Source organism: Eriocheir sinensis, chromosome 28 (genome assembly GCF_024679095.1).
Source record: "Eriocheir sinensis breed Jianghai 21 chromosome 28, ASM2467909v1, whole genome shotgun sequence".
Lineage (NCBI taxonomy): Eukaryota > Metazoa > Arthropoda > Malacostraca > Decapoda > Varunidae > Eriocheir > Eriocheir sinensis.
In genome coordinates this window covers 16,038,452-16,058,710 of record NC_066536.1, presented here as the reverse complement: position 1 = coordinate 16,058,710, position 20,259 = coordinate 16,038,452, and positions in this window count along the sequence as shown.

Below are 20,259 nucleotides of genomic sequence, written 5' to 3'. Positions count from 1 at the left end.
TGGTAGTGATGTAAAAATATCTTCTACGCAGTTATCTGTAGGGACACTCTCTCTCTCTCTCTCTCTCTCTCTCTCTCTCTCCAGGAAGAGCCTTGTTTGGCCTCATTTCTTCCCTCCACTGACCACTTCATTTCCGCTGCCCTTCCTCCCTCCCTCTGTTCCTCTTACCCTCCCTCCCTCCCTCCTCTGCTCCCTTTTGTCTCCCCTTCCCTTCCTTCTTCCCTCCCTCGGTCATCTCGCTTTTTTTATTTTTTTTATTTTCTCTCATAATCCCTTACAATACATTACTACGTCTATGTCTAAGTCTACGTCTAAGGAAGGGAAGGAGAGGAGGAAGTGACATGAAAGATAGGGAAGCTAAGGGAAGGTAAGGAAAGGGAAAGTTAATTAAGAGGAGAGGCAAAGTAAGGGAAAGGGAAGGGTAAGGACGGTAGGAGTAAGGAAAGGTTTGGCAGGGGAGGGCGTGACAGGGCAGTGACAGGGTAGTGACTTGGGTGAAGGGACTGGTTTAAATATTTACTCCGTCCCCTCTCGTCTGTCTGTCTCTCCACTCGAAACATAACATTACTTCCCCAATCCTTCCCCGCTTACGTGCGTTGTTGAGAGTTAAGTCACGGCCATTTCCATCACCCATTCCCTCCGTGTCTTAAGTCTCATGCATCTCCGTTTCTCAATATCTTAACTCCGGTGTATCTTAATTTCATCACCTGTCAGTTTCGTCAATTATCTTACCTTCTCTCTCCTTTAGTTTCGGAATCTTTATTATACCTGTTTCTTGATCCTTATCTCATCAGTCTCTAATTCTGTTTCTTAATGCCTATAAATTCAGTGTTTATTAATTACATCTCCTGTCAGTTTCATATCCATTTTTCTTACTTTCTGTTCCTCTAAGATTCGGAGTTGTCTCTATATATTTCTTTCTGTTCCTTTATCCGTCTCTAATTCTCCGCTGCTCAATATATATGACCTCAGTGTTTCTTAATTGCATCCCCTGTCAGTATCATATCCACTTTCTTACCTTCTCTCTCCTCTAGTTTCGGAATCCTCACTATAATTTTGTTCCTTGATCCTCCTCTTATACGTCTGTAATTCCTACCGTGTCTTTCGTTCTCTCTTATCGCCATCGTCTGTCTGTCAGTTTCTCCGCTCTCACTCTTTATTTCTCTTTCTTGATGATCGCCGCCTTCCATGTTTCTCCTTTAATTTTCACCCTCCTCACCAACATTTGTCTTTCCATTTCACCACCTCTCCATTTCCTCGTCTCTTCATTTCACTACCTCTTCATTGCCCCATCTCTCCATTTCTCCGTCTCTCCATGTCTCTCTTCGTCCCTTCTTCTCTGCATCCTTTCATTCTTCCATCTCCTCTTTCTTTGTACCGTTCCATTCCCCTCTTATCTCTCAATCCCGCCATTTCCTTATCTCTCAATCCCTCACTATTTCTCCATTTCCCCATCTCTCCATGTCTCCGTCCCTCCTTCCTTCCATTCTCCTATCTCTCTGTTCCTCCGTTACTCCCTTCCACCAGTTCTCTATCTCCCTGTGACCCCCTCCCCCCCTCCCCCCTCTATCCGGTGTTGAGGTAATGGGCCCCCGCCAGGATGTGTTCTCCCATCACTGTAAAGTTGCAATTTCTGTGGATTCGGTGAGCGCGCGTGACTTGGATGTGGGTGTGGGTGCCTGCTGCCGCGATTACCGTGAGATACGAGCCACTCCAGTGTGTGTGTTTGTGTGTGTGTGTGTGTGTGTGTGTGTGTGTGTGTGTGTGTGTGTGTGTGTGTGTGTGTGTGTGTGGCGGTGTCGAAGTATATTCTTGCATTTCGATTTATTTCTACCCCAGATCCAAAAGTTTGACAGACTTTTTGCTCTTTTTTGTTCTTAATCCTCAAGTGACAGATTCTTTTTTGTGGCAGGATAACTTTAGTTTTCATAACTTTAAAGTGGAGGGAGCTTTTTTTTTTTTTTTTTAGTTTCGACGGTTTCTTTTTACTACTTTTCATCGGCTCCTTCTCAGTTTGAATAAAATAGGACAGACTTTCTTCTTTGTCATAACATTAGACTATTTTTGGATATAGTATGTTCAGGCATTAGTATATGTGGGTAAGTTTCACAGTGGGAGAAATTGGGATATTTTTTCTCATTACGGTTGTCATGTCCTGTTCTGAAAAATATGACGCAGCAGTAAATATTGTTGGATTATTTTTCCTTCATATAATTATCAGCGTAATATACCTGCGCCTTTTACATTATTTTCAGTTATTCGTTGTTTAGGTATGATAGATTACTTTTAAATATATAGTGACATCTTTTTCTTCTCTAAAAACTACGACATAATCTTTAATTTTACAGTCTTTCTCATTTTATTACGGTCTATTCAGTTATTTGTTCTTAAAAAAATTACGATAGCTTGTCTTGAAAATATATACAGTGAAGTCTTTTTCCCTTCTAAAAACTACGAGACATTCTTTAATTTCCGTCACCACATGCATCATCAACACCCTGCCTCCCGTTGAGAAAATCTGTGCGCGAAGTGTAAGCAAGATCCCGGAGATACGACGCCGGGCTCGCTTCCGTGTACTCGTCATTGTAATTTTCGTGCGCCCCGTCTCTGTTTTTACGTCTTTTTCTTGCCGGCCGCGTGATGGATGTGGCGGGAAAGATTACTTCGCGCCAACAGTTTCTCGCTTACGGTCTCGGTTTGGGAGTTTCTTGCCCATAAACCTCCTGGACATGTTGCGTCTTAGGCCCGCATTCTCAAACATTTCGGCGCCCAAGCACACACACATTTGACAAGGCTTTCGTAGGAGTCTTGAGCATTTCCAGGGATAGTTTCATAACCCTGGCGATAGTCTGACCATTCTTCTTTACTATGAGTCTAATACCACACTCATTCGAACCTGACTGATGTTCTTTTTTCGGTGTGGAAATGGTTGATGTGGGAGGCGGAATTGTCAGAATATCGACCTTAACCCCCGGCTGTGTGTGGGGAGCCTACGTTGTGATTAAGGCAAAAGTTCATAAGTTCGTCTGATTAATAATTATAATAAATCTTCTGGCTTCACGTTTCTTGTGTGTGTGTGTGCGTGTGTGTGTCACGATCCTTCCCTTTTATTAATGAAGGTCGTGTAATATTAACTCTCAGCTCCCGTCAGCATTTCTCTTCGTCGATTTCATGAACGGATTTAGCTACTCTTCTATTCCTTTTCATCTTGAGTGTTTTGTTTAATTGATGTTTTTAATTTGTTTCGTCTGGTCTGCGCTTGATTGGTTCCTCTATGATTGACAGCCTCATTAAGAGGTTGATTATTTTAGTATTATATTTTAACTGTTTGCTTAATTTTACATATTCTGAAAATCGAACTGCTTTGGGTTGTCTTTGGTTGTCTTTGGTTTGGTTGTCTTTGGTTTAGTTGTCTTTGTTTTGGTTGTCTTTGGTTTGGTTGTCTCTGTCTGTCTTAAATTATTCGTCCAGTAGATTTTATGCCATTTTCCGTCTCGTATTGGTAAAGTTACGTGACAATTTGACTCCATCCTTATCTTCTATTTCCGTAACTTATGTCAGCCTTATTTTCGTCCCTCTGTGAATATCGTTTCCTATTAAGGTGTTTATGCCTCACTCTAGCGTCCATATCCGTGTTTTCCTTCCCCTCGCATCGCCTCGCCGCGCCACACGACCGAAAATATAATTACCGAGAGGCGTGGTGTGAGGCGTGGCTGTGCTCTATGGCGTTTCTTACTACCTTTCTCCTCCCTGTGTCTGTTTACGTGTTTATTCGAATGACTTCAACATCCGCCATGTCTTCCTTTGTCTCCCCGCACACGACTCAAAATAATTACCTTAAGGAGTGGTGGTCTATGGCTTTTCTTATCAGCATCGTGTCGCTTTTTCCTCTCAAATTGTACGTTTATGCATGTAAGATTTCCCTGTCTATTTTTTCCCCCTCATTACTCCCCTCCGTGGTTTTTCCTTTTAATTATGCCTCACGTGATTTTCTCTCTTTCTCTCCATTTACCTGCGAGTCTCCGGGTGCTGATTAATTGATTACGTGCAGGTGCGTGTGTCATTTGCAAAGGTTAGGCAGGTTCCCACGTTAATTGGCTGCCTAATGCAGGTGTTATGTGGGGAGGGAACGTCATGGCTTCGTAATGTGTGAGGGAGAGGTGTTGGGGGGGGGGTATGTGTGTGTGTGTGTGTGTGTGTGTGTGTGTGTGTACGTGCTTTCCGTCTTTGTTCTCACCTGTCCTAATGTGTTTGTTTCTTTTATTTACCTGCCAGCGTTGGTACGTACAGCAGGTTCCTTTATTACCTCTCTTTTCCTTCTCTCTCTCTCTCTCTCTCTCTCTCTCTCTCTCTCTCTCTCTCTCTCTCTCTCTCTCTCTCTCTCTCTCTCTCTCTCTCTCTCTCTCTCTCTCTCTCTCTCTCTCTCTCTCTCTCATATGACTTTTTAATTTCTAATCTATTCTGCTTATACGTAAATGTAACTGCTTAAAGACGAAAGGAAGTTGTAGCAATATTTCTTCTTCTTCTTCTTCTTCTTGTATTTGTTATTGGTGATTTTGTTGTTTTGTGGGATCTGCTACTTTTACAGGTTAGGTTGCAAGAATATTAACCTTACTGATGATGATGATGATGATGATGATGATAGTAGTAGTAATAATGATCATAAAAATAATGAAAATAAAATGAAAACGATAACATTAATGATTAATGACAACAACAACAACGATAACGATAATAATAATAATAATAATAATAATAATAATAATAATAATAATAATAATAATAATAATAATAACAATAATAATAACACTAACAATAATAATAGTAATAATAATAATAATAATTGAAAACGCGTTCTTGCGATGAGCGGTCCGCCTCGCCCCGGGTGTAATGCAAGCCATGCCTCTCTCTCCCTACTCCTATCTCTCCCTCCTTCTCCCTCTCCCACCCTCTCCTCTCCCTCTCACTACCCTTCCCCTCCCTCCTCCCTCTCCCTTTCCCTCCCTCCCTCCGCCTCTCCCTCCGTCTCAGCGTCCATTCAGCGCAGCCTCCTCAAGGTCGCGGGGAATTTACCGCTTCGTCGGACCTCCACATCTTGCCCTCAGGGACCCCCACGCGTCGCCGCCACCGCCGCCGCCGCCACTACTATCACTTTTACTACGACTACTACTGCTTCTCCTCCTCCTCCTCCTCCTCCTCCTCCTCCTTCTACTACAACTACTACTACTACTACTACTACTACTACTACTACTGCCGTTTTTACATCTAATTTTACTACGATTGCATAGCCCTCACTACTATTACTACTACATTTACCACAACCATCTCTCCCTCACTCTTTTTCTTGTTCCCTCAGTCACCACTAACACATCCATTTGTTGCTAGGCTCGTTATTTTCTCTCTCTGGTGCGAGCTGAGAGGCGTTTTTGAGGTGTATTTGTTTGAGATATCTAATGAACGTCTTTCTCTTGATCAGGGTTCGTCAAAGTAGCTATACGGTTCAAGTCTCTGCACCTAGAAAGGCCAAAAACTCCTACGAAAGCCTTCTCGAATGAGGTTTAATAATATGACCCTATGTCCAATGATTCGGGTCACCTTCTCTTCACAAATGAATAGCCAAACACTAGACACCTAAAGACACATGACTCTTACCATACCGACAAGAGACCGGCCGGCAAAAGGGCCATAAGGACAACTCTCCAAAGCATCGCCGGTCACTGGAAGAAAACACCTGAAGAACCCAACTCCAGATCCCGCCACCGCCTCCTTCTGGTCCTTCTCCGCGGCTCCATCACTCCCCCCCAGCCGTCACCCCGCCTCTCCCCGCTCCGCCCCGCCCCGCCCCACCCCGCCCTCGTCTACCGTCCGCCCACCCCAGCATGTAATCAACTGGCCATGGGTTACCTGCGGACATCACGACCACAGCCTCAGAGAAAGTAGTCTGGCTCCTTCCTTCCTTCCTTCACTCCCTCCCTCCCTCCTTCCCTCTTTACATCCATGCTGCACCTGCCTCCTGTCTCTCCTCTCCTCCTTTCCTTTCATATCTTGCATGCCATCTGAGTTCCCTTCTTTTCCTTTTCGTCTCCTTTTCCTCCAACCCATTCCCTGCCTCCTGTCTCTCCTCTTCCTCTTCCCTTCTTTCCTTTCTTGTATGCCATCAGAGCTCCCTTCTTTTCCTTTTCGTCTCTTTTTCCTCCAACCCATTCCCTGCCTCCTGTCTCTCCTCTTCCTCTTCCTTTCTTTCCTTTCCTTTCTTGTATGCCATCAGAGCTCCCTTCTTTTCCTTTTTGTCTCCTTTTCCTCCAACCCATTCCCTGCCTCCTGTCTCTCCTCTTCCTCTTCCCTTCTTTCCTTTCCTTTCTTGTATGCCATCAGAGCTCCCTTCTTTTCCTTTTCGTCTCCTTTTCCTCCATCCCATTCCCTGCCTCTTGTCTCTCCTCTTCTTCCTCCCTTCTTGCCTTTCGTTTCTTGCATGACATTTGAGCTCCAATCTCCTTTTCGCTTCCGTTTTCTTCCTTTCCTCCAGCCCATAACCTTCCTCCTCCCTTCTCCATGTATCCTTTTGCTGTCTTCTTGTCTTTCCTCACCAATCTACCTTCTTGGCTTCTCTTTTTGCTTTCCACTTCCTCTGCCATCCATCCCTTGCCTTCTTCCCTCTCATTCTGCTCTCTCTTTCTCCTTTCCCTTCCCTCTTCTTGTCCTACCTACTCCCATCTCATCTCCTTCCTCCCCTCTTCCCTTCCTTCTCCATCCTTCCATCTTCTGTCTCCTTGTCTCCTTTCATCTCCTTCACTCCTTTTCTACCTCCTCCATTCCCTATCCCTCTCCAGCTTAATCTTCCTTAACGCTTCCTCCTTTTCCCTTCTTTCTTTATCACCTCTTTCCCCTTCATATGAACTCTTATTTGTCTCTCTTATTTTCTTTGTCACTGTTTCTCTGTCCACTTTTCGTTTATTTCTCTTATCTGTTATTTCTCTCTCTTTTCCTCTTCATGTTTCTGTTCTTCTTCCTTCTCTCGTACTTCTTGCGTCTCGACTCTTTATCTCTCTCGAATGATCTCAAATTGCACTCCTCACATCGACAAGGCCTTATTTTTGTGACTGGCGGGGTAATGTTATGCAGAGGAGGAGGAGGAGGAGGAGGAGGAGGTAGTCTGTATCATGAGACATCATCAAAGTGGCCTGGATCATGGGAGGAGGAGGAGGAGGAGGAGGAGGAGGAGGAGGTGGGACATATCGTGGAAGGAGTGGCATGTGTGTGTGTGTGTGTGTGTGTGTGTGTGTGTGTGTGTGTGTGTGTGTGTGTGTGTGTGTGTGTGTGTGTGTGTGTGTGTGTGTTATTGACAGCGCTGTTATTGTTTTAAAATGTTGTCGGTCTGTTCTGTTTTCTGGTCTCACTCTTCTTTGATATCTTCGTTTTCATCTTCTTCATCCACTGTGGTTGGTAGAGACAATTGCTAAACGGCTTTTTCTTTATTTTTCCTCCACTGGCGTATGAGTCTATATATACATTTTTTTCTTTGTTAGCCTGCTCATTTCCACTCGCCAAATAAGGAAAGCTTTATAGCCGATACCAAATGATTCCACTTCTAGTCTGTCGTTATCTTGAATCTCGGAACTCCACCTCCAGTCCACCTCCAGTCCACTACCATCAACACCACTATCACCACCACCACTATTACCACCATCACCAGTTAAGCCGCCATCACCACCGTTACCAATCACTGCCATCACCAGAACCTTATCACCAGCACTGCCCTTATTACACACACACACACACACACACACACAGACACAGATACACACTCACCAGCTCCTTTCATTTCCTCTTTACCAGTTTTCTTTTCCAACTTTTTTTCGTAACTCTTTCTATTTCCCTTTGCTATTTTTTTTTTTGGTCCATAACTAAATCATTCTCATTCCAACTTCTTATAAGCGTTTCAGATCCCCCTCTTGGTTACTACGCAATCGTCCTCCTTGCCAGCAGAAGAGCATCGGATCCTCCTCCTCCTTGGTCATGTACTCTGCTCGGGTCATCTCTGTTTCGTCTCCGTGGGTGGCGAGTCATCATTTTAGGTCATCCACAAAGGTTCTTCATTTATCATCATTATTGTGTCCTCTCTCTTTTTTTTCTCTTCATCGGTCTAATATTTGTGTGTCGGTCATATCCTCCTCTTCCTTCCCCTTCTCCTCCTCCTCCCTTTTCACTCCCATCTTTTTATCGTCCATCAAATACCTTCTCTAGCCTTGGCCTATAATATTTCTCTCCTTTTCTCTACTTTCTCTTTACCTCGTGGGCTTCTATTTTCTCTTCAGCCTTTTTTCCCTTCTACCTCCTTACCGTTCCCTCTCATTTCTCCTTCCATCTTTTTGCATCCCCGTCTCTCTGATGCATCTTCTGTCCTCGTTTTTACCGCTCATCTCTTTTTCTGCTATTTTGCTTCTTGTTAATTTATTTTTCCCCTCTCTCATTTTCCTCCTTTTGTCTTGATTTATGTCCCTCTCCATATTTCCCTGCCCTTCCTTTCTTCTTTCCTTGCTTTATTCCCTTGTTCGGCCTATCTTTTCCCCTCCATATCCCTGTTTTATCCCCTCCTTCATTTTTCCTCTTCTTAACTCTGTCCTCTTCTTTTCTCCCTCTTACGCCCTGTTTCATATTTATTTACTTCCTCCACTCTCTCTTCTCCTTTCCTTCTTATTCCTTTCTTATCCGCAATCCTTCTCCTCTTCTCTCTTCATTTCTCCGCTTACTTCCTCCCCTTCCTCCGTTTTCCTTTTCATCCTGTTGTCGTTTCTTTACTCTTCCTCTCATTTCCTCCCTTCCTCTCACATGCCTTTCCTCCCTCCTTCCGTTCTATATTCCTCCCCTTTCTCCCTCACGTTCCTCTGTTCTCATTTTCGTTTTATTCTTCTTTCCTTCTTATTCCTCCCATTTCCTCTCTTTCTCAGCCACCATCTTTCCTCCCTTCTTTTTCTATGCTTTCCCTTCCTCCTTCCTCTCCCTTTGTTATCCTTTTCATCTTGTTTTTTCTTTCATTCTTTTTCTCCTTGCTTTCTCCTCCTTCCTTCCCACTCGTCTTCCTTCCTACCCTCCTTCCCTTCGACCCTTCCTCCCTCCCGTTCTTCTATTCTCCTTTTCATACTGTTCTTCTTTCCTTATTATTCCCCATTTATCCTCCCTTTTTCCAACCCGCCTTCCTTCCTTCCCTCCCTCCTTCTCTTCCACTTCCCTCAGTTTCTCTTTCCTCTCCTCCGTTATCTTTTTCATACTGTTCTTTTCATTCTTTTTCTTCTCCTTTCCTCCTCCTTTCTTCCTTCCCACCCGCCTTTCTTCTTTTTCTCATTCCTTTTCATATTCCCCTCCTTCCTCTCACTCCCCTCCCTTGCAGCCAGCCCTTCACACGGGTAACCTCCAGACCGAGACGCTGCAAGGTGGAGTGCATGAGGTTGCCGATCTAATATATCCAGTTTGTGTTGTGGCGCCTGAGGACAGCGTGCACAAGGCCGGCCGCTCCTGCTCTGGGTTTCCTTGCAATGATTGTAATTCCATAGTTACGGGCCGCTGACCAAGGGAGGGCGGGGCTGGGTGGTGGTGGTGGTGGTGGGGTGCGTTAGGCCGTGGCTGGGGTGGGTTGAGTTATGTTGGGTTGGGTTGGGTTGCGGTTAGGCTTGCTTGTCTCTTGCTTATGCTCTTGTTTTGTTGTTCAGTCGTGTGTAGAGAGGAGAGGGAGAGAGGGAGAGGAAGTTGGAGATGGAGAAATCGAAGCAGAAGGAGAAGAAAGAAGAGAGAGAGAGAGAGAGAGAGAGAGAGAGAGAGGTCGCGTGTGTTTACCTCTCACAGGCCATTATTATCGAAGCTTTGCATGTTTACACGCGAACATATAAACTTCAAATAATACACACACACACACACACACACACACACACACACACACACACACACACACACACACACACACACACACACACACACACACACACACACACACACACACACACACACACATGTACGCGAAGACCACCCAAAGTTTTTTTATGGTAATGTGTAAAACTTTGTATGATAATGAATATATATTAAATTAAATCCTGAAGAGTGTGTAAGTGTGTGCGAGAGAGAGAGAGAGAGAGAGAGAGAGAATGTATGACAGACAGACACATTAGTTTCGATTTGACTGTCATTCACAACCGCTTGCTTCACCCTTTTCCTCCTCCTCTTGCATATCCTCTTTTCTTTTTTCCTCCATTTCCTTTATATTTTCCTCTTCCATCTCCGTGCTCTCTTATCTTTTTCCTCCTTTTCCTTTTGTGTTCTCGTGCTCCTCCTCCTCCTCCTCCTCCTCTTCTTTCTTATATTATTCCTTCTTTCCTCTTTTCTTCTCTTCTTCTCTTTACTCTTTATACTCATGCTCTCCTTCTCCACTTTCTTGTCACTAAATCCCGTAGTCTCATTAATAAGCTAATAGGTTTTTGATGACTTGCTTTTTCCTTTTTTTTTCAAGATTGCTTTCAAAGTCTCCACCTCCTTATTTTATTGTGCTTCAAACTCCTTTTATTTTCCTCCTCTTTTTCTGATTATCGCTTTTATTGAATTTCTAGTCACCCAATCATTTGCCTATTGTTGTTTCGTATTTATTTCCTTCATTTCATTCAGTTTTCTTTCTGTTTATCTCATGTTTATCCTTCACTTCACCACCACCACCACCACTATCATCTCCATCATCCATCATTACCCACCACCACCACCACCACCACCAGCTTAATCGTTCCTATAACCAAAAGAGTTCTTGTTCCAATCATTTATAGGCGTTTCAGATTCTCCTTTTGGGTCACTACCACCTCCATCACCCATCATTACCCACCACCACCACCACCACCACCTTATTTATCCCTCACCAAAGGAAGTTCTTATTCCAACCATTTATAAGAGTTTCAGAATCTCCTTTCGGTCACTACGCAATCACCCTCGCCAGCACAAATAGTATCGGATCCTCCTCGGCCAGCATCTCTTCCCCCACCAACACTTTAATTGTCCCTAACCAAAGAGTTCTCATTCCAACCATTTATAGGCGTTTCAGATTCTCCATTAGATCACTACGCAGTCATTTTCGCCAGTACGAAGATCATCGCATCCTCCTCGGCCAGCATCTCTTCCCCACCTCTTCCCTAGCTTTTCCCCACCTCTTCCCCACCTCTTCCCCACCTCTTCCCCACCTCTTCTCTACCTTTTCCCTTCCTCTTCTCCACCTCTTCCTCACCTCTTCCCTTCCTCTTCCCCACCTCTTCCCTACCTCTTCCTTTCCTCTTCCCTACCTCTTCCCTTCCTCTTCCCCACCTCTTCCCCACCTCTTCTCTACCTTTTCCCTTCCTCTTCCCCACCTCTTCCCTACCTCTTCCCTTCCTCTTCCCTACCTCTTCCCTTCCTCTTCCCTACCTCTTCCCTTCCTCTTCCCCACCTCTTCCCTACCTTTTCCCTACCCCTTCCCTACCTCTTCCTTTCCTCTTCCCCACCTCTTCTCCACCTCTTCCCCACCTCTTCCCTTTCTCTTCCCCACCTCTTCCCTACCTCTACCCCACCTTTTCCCTACCTCTTCCCCACCTTTTCCCTACCTCTTCCCCACCTCTTCCCTACCTCTTCCCTACCTCCTCCCTACCTTTTTCCTACCTCTTCCCCTCCCCCACCTATTCCCCACCTCCACTTAACGCGGGTAGGGCCGTGAGGTGTTGCGGCCGGTGGAGATCCAAATTAAAACGAGTCGATTGCATCAGGCATTGTTAGGCGAGGCGCGCACATGCAATTATCTGTTGGTGGAATGCTTATCGAGGGTTACACAACGCACACACTTACGTACACACACACACTCACACACCGGCCGACGGAACTCCTCTGGCCGACTATTATGGACACACGCTACACGCACGGTCTAGCATTTCACTGGTGGTCAATTTATCATCAATTGCGGCGCGGATGTCATTAATGCGGCGTGTGTTCGTGCGCTGGTCACTCGGTACACACGCGAACTAAAAGGAAACCGTAAAAATAACTATAAAATAAAAAAACAGTCTATAGAACCTTCCCCCCCCCCCCAAAAAAAAAAAAAAAAATATTGGGATCATCTCAGGAAAACAAAATAAATCCGTAAAAAACTATAAAACTGTAAATAAAACTATAAAAAAAAAACGAAGCAAGATTGGATTCCTCTAATAAGCCAATTTACTGACATTTCCACAAGCTGTATGGAAAATTACTAGGTACTCAGTGTTTATTCCTCACCAACGAGAGGATGATTACAAATTAGTGTTCCAGTCCAGTTCCACCTGATCTGCATCCATATTCAGAAATCCAAAAAAAGAGATCACGTTATCGCCGATCGCACCTCATCTGTTAGCCTTGCCGTGGACAGGGGAGGGAGATCAAGAGTCGGGCCGCCAACTGTACCATGCAGTCCGCACACACACATTTAAACATTCATGAACAAGCTAGTCGGACAGCTATTCAAATGCGAGGGTGTTCAAGCGAGTCGCAAACTGCTCAGACAGACAACAATGCAGACTGGACACGCGCGCATCCCCATTTTCCTCAACAGTTCACTCGCATACAAATAGCCCGTTGACCAGCTGGAAATGGCCTGTGCCCCGCCCGCCAAGCCTTACGGGAATGATCCTGTGTGTATCGTCTCTCCTGCTGTTGGTGTTGTTGCTGCCAGGGTTGCTGTCTCCTTGGATTAGCCTTCTGAATGTGTCGAGTGAGATCCTATCACGGTGGATGAAGGGAAACTTGAGATGGGGGCTGCTAGGTGGTGTGGGGTTGGGGGGGGGGCATGGATGGCTCACCTATGTATCATTTTCTGCATGTTTTTTCTTATTTGTCTACCTACCTGTCTGTCTATCTGTGTTTATCTGCTAATCTGTCTTGTTGTTTATATACCTATTTATGTATCTATCGCAGAACCGTAATGATTTGGTGGTGATGTGTGTTTAATTAAGAAAGTAAGAGTAGAAAAAGTGCATAGATGATTTTTTTTTTTGTGTGTGTGTGTAGTTGCATATGGAACAGTGGTGGTGGTGGTGGTGATGGTGATGGTGGTGATGGTGGTGCACTAGATGTTGAATACCTTGATGCAGTGTTTTTTCTGATGTTAAGAGGCAATGGTCCTTTTTTACGAGGTGATGGTTGAGATGATAGGAGAGGTGGTGATAGTGGTGATGGTCAAGGAGGGAAAGACGAGAGGTAATTGAATTAAGCCCGAAAGAGGGAAAAAAACCCCGCTAGAAAAAGTGAAGGGGAGACTATGGGCGGAGATGACAGGAGAGGGGAGAGAATGGAATGGTAATTGTAACCTTCCTCCCTGGTGTTATCTCCTTTTTACTTTCCTTTCCTCCCTCCCAGATCTGTTCCTCCTACCACCCAACCATTCCTCCCTCGCGCCCAGTGATTCTAACTTTTTTACCTTAGCGCCCCTCTCAGCATTGTCCGGGATACCGCTCCTCTTCGACCCCTTCAAGTTTGTCAAGTATGTACTATAGGGAAACCAGATTGGTGAGATTGTTCTGGCTTGGCTCCCGCGGGTCCTTTCCACACAGTCCCAACACCTATCTCTTCCTCTCATATGATAGCTATAGGTAATATATGAAAGGAAAAGAAAGGTGTTCGGACCGTGTGGCAGAGCAGCGGGGAGGAAAGGACCCGCGAGAACCAACGCCAAAACTATCTCGCCAATCTGGTTTGACTATAATTCAGTAATTTTTGTGCCATTATACAGCACTTAGTTACTTGAAAATCTTAGGAAATGGTGTGTGTGTTGTATGTGTGTAGTGTGGTGTGGAAAGAGAGAGGATCTGTTTAAGCGAGGATTACTGCCGTGTACTTTTGCAACAATAAACTTAATTCCTTACTTGTGTTTGATTGTGGTGGATGGAAGGAAGCCTACATCGAAGTCTCCCTTGCTTGGCGCTGAGGGAATGTTTGAGGTACTTTTCGGCGAATTTAATTGTCTCTCCTTGCTGAGCTATTTCTTCGGGATCTCTGTAAAAGGAAGAAAAAAATGATGGAAGAGATACCAAGGTGAGAAATGCAGGAAAATTAATTAAGGTGCAGTAGTTAATTTACGTACTAGCTGATGAAGTAATATCCAAACTTAACATGAACTCTGGTATTGATGTGTTGGCGTGACAGACGTTATTCTGGAGCCCCCGACGCACCCCTTTATAATTATCTGAGTGGGAGGGAAGAACAGACGGAAACAAGACTTGCTCAATTCCTCTTACTTGTACAAGGCAGGGGGCGGGGGATGAGGTGGGGAGGGAGATGAATAGGCTGGCATACATGAGATCACCTCCAGACATAACTTCTTTTTCTCTCTATCCCCTTTGAATTTTCTGACACCTCTCCTTTAAGAAACAAGACTTGCTCAATTCCTCTTGCTTGTACAGGAGGTTGGGGGGTTGATGAGGTGGGGAGGGAGATGAATAGGCTGGCATACATGAGTTCACCTCCAGACATAACTTTTTTTTTCTCTACATCCGTTTTGAATTTTCTGACACCTCTCCTTTAAGAAACAAGACTTGCTCAATTCATCTTGCTTGTACAGGAGGTTGGGGGGTTGATGAGGTGGGGAGGGAGATGAATAGGCTGGCATACATGAGACATAACAGACATAACTTCTTTTTCTCTCTATCCCTTTTGAATTTTCTGACACCTCTCCTTTAAGAAACACTACTCTAGCCATTCCTCCGCCTATCCACTTTTCCACACAACGCATAATTCTTTTTTCTCCTTCCCTCCCTCTATTCCATTTCAATTCCTCCATCCATCTCTCCATTGCTCCGCCCATTCTTCTCTTCCTCTCAATCCTTCCCATTTTCCTCTATCCATCTTGCATGCTATAGGTTTATCTCTATATCTTAGTCTACATATGTATCGTTTCTTTCTTTCACCCATACTTCCATCTCATTATTTTATCTCCAATTGCCTCCAACTTCCTTTTTGTCCACCCACGCGTCTCTCCTTTCTCTCTCATTCCTCTTTTCATGTTGTTCTCATTTATTTTTAACCATTTCTTTATCTTTCAACACATCCCGAAGAACACAAACTCTACACCTATTCCACGCTATTCCCACCCATCCCCGCACTCATCTCTCCCTCCCTGTATCCCTTCCCCTCTCCCATTCCTCTGCTATCCCTCCCTACATTCCTATCCCCCCGTTTAAAGACAGTATCCATCTCTTTTCTGCCCTTCATAGCCACCTTTTTCCCACCCATCTCCGCACTCCCCTCTCCTCTCCCATTTCACCCTCTATCCACGCATCCCTTCCCCTCTCCCATCCCTCCAGCATCCCTCAGTACATTCCAAAGTTTAAAGACCGTATTTATCTCTCTTCTCCCTCCCATTCATATCTCCTTTACCGGGCAGGCCGTCATCTAGCTTAGTCTTCCATAAATCATTCCCTCTCTCTCTTCTCATCCCTCCATTCATTCCTCCACCTTCATATCTCTGCTCCTCCTCCTTCTTCATGCCCTGCCTTTCCATAGCCATTATAGAAGACGTTATGGAGCGATGGATTTTAGGAGTGAGAGAACGAAGGTAAGGAGGAAAGGAAAGGAGGAAAACAGAGTGAATTCTTGGATAAACAGTGGAATCAAGGTGGGAAAGAAAGATGGAAGGAAAGTGGAAGGAGAATCTTAGGCATGAATACGTGAGGAGAAATTGAGAAATAGAGAACAAGGAAACGAAGACATGGAGATAAAAAGAAAAAGAAAAGTGATGGAAGAGATACCAAGGGGAATTCAAGGCTGGAAGTGGGTGAGGCTGAAGCGGAACAGAAAAGAAGAACAAATTTAAGAGGAACAGAAAGAGAAAAGAGAGGGGAAAGCAATGGGAAGGGAAAGGGGAAGTGGGTGAGGTTGTAGAGGAACAGAAGAAGAGAAGAACAAACTGAAGAAAGATGAAAAGATAAAGGAGATGGGTAAGGAAAGGGGAACGTTTTATTTGTACAGCTAAAGAAACAGCTCAAGGGCAACAAAAAAAGGTGTAAAAAACCCCCCCGCTAATCGCTGTTCCAACAAAGACAAAAGTAATGAGCGGCCAAGAGAGGTCAATTTCGGGAGAGAACAAGAAGCTGAAGAACGATGGAACGACAAAGGGGAGGGGAAGGGAAAGGAAAGGGGAAGTGGGTAGGTCTGTAGAAGAACGAAAGAGAAGAACGAGCATTATAAAGAAAGATGAAAAGCGAAAGTGCAGGAGGAAAAGGCGCCAGACGATAGGTAGAAAAAGATGGAAGCGATATCAAGGAGACTTCGAGGTTGTAAGTGGATGGGGTCGCAGAGGAACGAAAGAAACGAACAAGGTAAAGAAGGATGACAGGAAAAGCAAAAGAGCAGGAAAAGGCGCCAGACGATAAGTAGAAAAAGATGGAATCGGTATCAAGGAGAGTTCGAGGTTGAAAATGGGTGAGGTCGCAGTGGAACAAAAGAACAGAACAGGCTAAAGAAGGATGACAGGCAAAGCGAAGGAGCAGGAAAAGGCGCCAAACAGATAGAGGAACAGACGGGAACATGGAAACGGGGAAAATTAATGAAGACAAGTAGGAAAAAAAAGGTGGTGGAGGTGATGGTGAGGGGGAGAGGGAAGGGAAGGAAAAATCAAGGATAATTCAAGGCTGTAAGTGGGCGGGGGCCGACTCGTGTGTAATTAAGGTTTCCACGAGAATTTACAGGTAAAGGTGGTGGTGGTGGGGGGAGGGTAGGGGGTTGGGGGAGGATGGGGTGAGAGGGGGACGGCGGGGGGGGGATCGTGTCTTACCGCGAGGCCACCGATGCTCAGGTGAGGAATGGGCGGCCCCGCGACCCTCAGGTGACCCCAAGGTAGCCCTCAGGTGAGAGAGAGAGAGAGAGAGAGAGAGAGAGAGAGAGAGAGAGAGAGAGAGAGAGAGTCAGCCATGCATACTAATATTCTTGATTTTCACGTTTCCTTAAGATTTTTTTTTTTTCAAGGCTCATTCGTATGCCGCGTGTGAATCAGCCGACGATTTTCATATTCATTATAGTCTGCCATGCATTTTCCCCTCGAAGATTGGGGACGAGATTAGCACCTTCGCAGAGAGAGAGGGAGAGGGAGAGGGAGAGGGAGAGGGAGAGACTGCAGGCTCTCAATGTTTGCACTTCGTTTCTTTTATTTTAAAGAGGCGGTTACGTGCCTAATCTTAGTCACTGCTTACATTACACGTCCTAATCCTCCTCCTCCTCCTCCTCCTCCTCCTCCTCCTCCTCCTCCTCCTCTTAAAAGCACATTCTCGAACACCTCCAGCCAATTGCTCTCTTATTCCCACATCTCTTTTCTCCTCCTCCTCCTCCTCCTCCTCCAACTCCACCTCCTCCTCCTCCCTCCACCCATCCCTTCCACCACCTCCATCACTACCACTTCCTCCTCCTGCTCCTCCTTCTTCAGTTCCCTCGTCTTCTCCTTCACCTCCTCATCTCCTTAGCCTCGTCGCACACGCACGCTGGATTAACCTTGCCCGTGCTATCAACAAAGGGAGACACACGCGATGGCCCACCACCCCGGGAGAGGAAGAAAGGGAGGTGGAGTAGCGAGGGGAGTAGAGGTAGGCAGGGCAGCTTTCCTCAGGGCGTGGAGTCATCAGGAGAAGTCGCACAAAGGAACCACTATTATCGTTTTTCTCAGACGCTTCCGCCTCCCCCACATCGACTATATCCAAAAGCCGAAGAAGGGAATAGTCGCTTTCTCATGAGTTTTTTTTCACGTTCATGGTATAGAAAATTTATCAAACTACCATTAGGGACTTTAATTGGAGGCCTCTAATCACTCCTCACATCCTTTACTAACTCCATCCTTTTGTTTCTTTCAGTTTCCTGCTTCGTTTTATGTATCTCTAGTCTTTCCTCTCAAAACTATGAAAAACAGTAAACAAAACACACACCAAAAAATTATTGAGCCGCAATAAACGAAATAAATACCCATAATGTTATCACAGAAATGCCCTCCACTCTTATGAAATGCTTGGCAAATGTGTGCGCTTGGACGCTGAAATGTTATATGAATATGGCTTTTTAAATTGATTATTGTTGCATCCGCACTCTTTTTGTGTCTCCTTTTCTCCTTCCCTCCTCTCCTCCGTCTCTCTTCATCTTCCTTTTATTTCGTATTTCCTTTCCTCCGTCTGTCCATCCTCCCTTTTGCTTTATTTTATTTTCGCCTTTTCATCTTCTTCCATCATATCCGTCTTTTCATTCTCATTCTATCTTCTCTTTCTTATTTTCTTTTCACCTTCTTTTTATTCCCTTCCCTCATTTTTGTTACCTGCATCCTTTCTCGCATCTAAAACCTCCTCTACTGGGAATGCTCTTTCGTCATCTCTCCTTCCTCAGCATCCTTCGCATTTTCCTCCACACCCTCGATTTTCATTTTTTCTCTTCTGGGTTTCCTTTTTCTTTTACTTTTCTATCCATTCCTGCGCATATAAAACCTCTTCTGAGCATGTCCTTTCTCTCCTCTTCTTCCTCACTCTCCTCCGATTTTTCCTTCCACTTCTTGGTTCGTCAATTGAAAGAAAACGGGCCACCGGGGTTCGCTCTCGAAGACTAAGCCGCGACGAATTTGAGATAGATTGGCTGACCCCGATAATCCTGACTGCTATTCCTCCTCCTCCTCCTCCACTCCTTTCCTCCGTCTCTCCATTTTCTTGTCATCTCGTATTTCTTTTCCTCCTCATCAAATCTTCTCTTTGGCTGACTAACTTCCTTTATACAGTGTCTATATTTTCCTTTTTTTTACGTTTTTCTTTCCCTTCGTCTTTCTTTCCATCCTCATTCTAACTTTTCTTTCGTTTTCTCTCTTCTTTCCACCTTTTAATCTCCCCTTTCCTACTTCCTTCCTTCCTTTCTTCTCCTTTACTCCGTTTCTATGTTTTCCTTTTCCCACGTATTTTTCCTCCGTCTTCCCATTCTCATCCAATCTCCTCTCTCGTTTTCTCTTTTCGCAATCTTTTTATCTCCTTTTTCCTCCTTCCTTCCTTCCTTTCCTCTCATTATTACAATCTTCCATTTTCCATTTATCTCGTATTCATTTATATCCGTCTTTCTATCCTCATTCTATCCTCTCTTTCGTATTCTCTTCATTTTATCTTTTCCCTCAAATTTGGTTACCTGCATTCTTTCCCGCATCAACAATGTCTTCTACTGCGGATGTTCTTTCTTCTTCTTTTCTTCAACAGCCTCCTCCGTTCTTTCCTCCACATATCTTGATTTGGATTTTTTCTCTCTTCTCTTCTCTTTCTGGTTTCCTTTTTGTGTTGCTTTTCTATCTTCGCCTTCATGTGAATACCTTACCTCCATCCCTTTGTTTTATATGTCTTTAGTTCTTCCTCTTTCTTTTTCGTCTCTTATCCTACTTCTCTTTCTTTCCTCACACCAATCCTCCCTCCTAACATCAGCGCTTCTCTTCCTAATTCTTCTTCTCTTCCTCCTCCTCTCCCACGTCGTCGAGGCCCGCAGTGCTGTAAGTGATCGTTGTCTGCTGCTCATAACTTCGTATCGTTGAGTCGGGGTCGAAGTCGAGGCGGTGGTTGGGAGGCAGTGTGCGTGTGACGGGGTCTTCCTAATTGGTAATGAGCGAGATGGAGTGGCTGAGAGGAAAAGGAGGAAGAGGAGGAAGAAGGAGAAGGAGGAGGAGGAGGGCGTGGACGAGAACGAGGAGGACGAAGAGGATGAGGACGAGGTCGAGGTAGACAACAACGAGAATTATGAAAAGGAGTTAGAGGTGGAAGACGAGGAAATGGAGGAGGAAGGGGAGAGACAGAAAAGAAGGAGGAAGAAAAGAAAGAGAGGAATACTAACACGGAGGACGGAGAGGAAGGAAGATGAATGAAGAAGGATGTTGAGGAGAAGAGAAAAAAGTTGTGAAAGAATGAAAAAGAAAGGAAAGACTAGAAGAAGTAGAAGGAAGAGTTGAAGGTCGAACAGAAGGACGAACGGGGCTATGGAAAAGGCCGGGAAGAGGAGGCCGACCCGACATCAAAAAATATAAATAGCCAAGAAAGGTTGAGGATAAAAAAGGTCCGCTGACAGAAATATTAGCAGGTGGATGGACAGGCAGGCAAACATAATGAAAGAGAGACAGACAGGTAGGCCAGGTAGGCACACGCACACACACACACACACACACACACACACACACACACACACACACACACGTATACACAACAATAACAGCACCACCTCCACCACCACCACCAACAACAACAA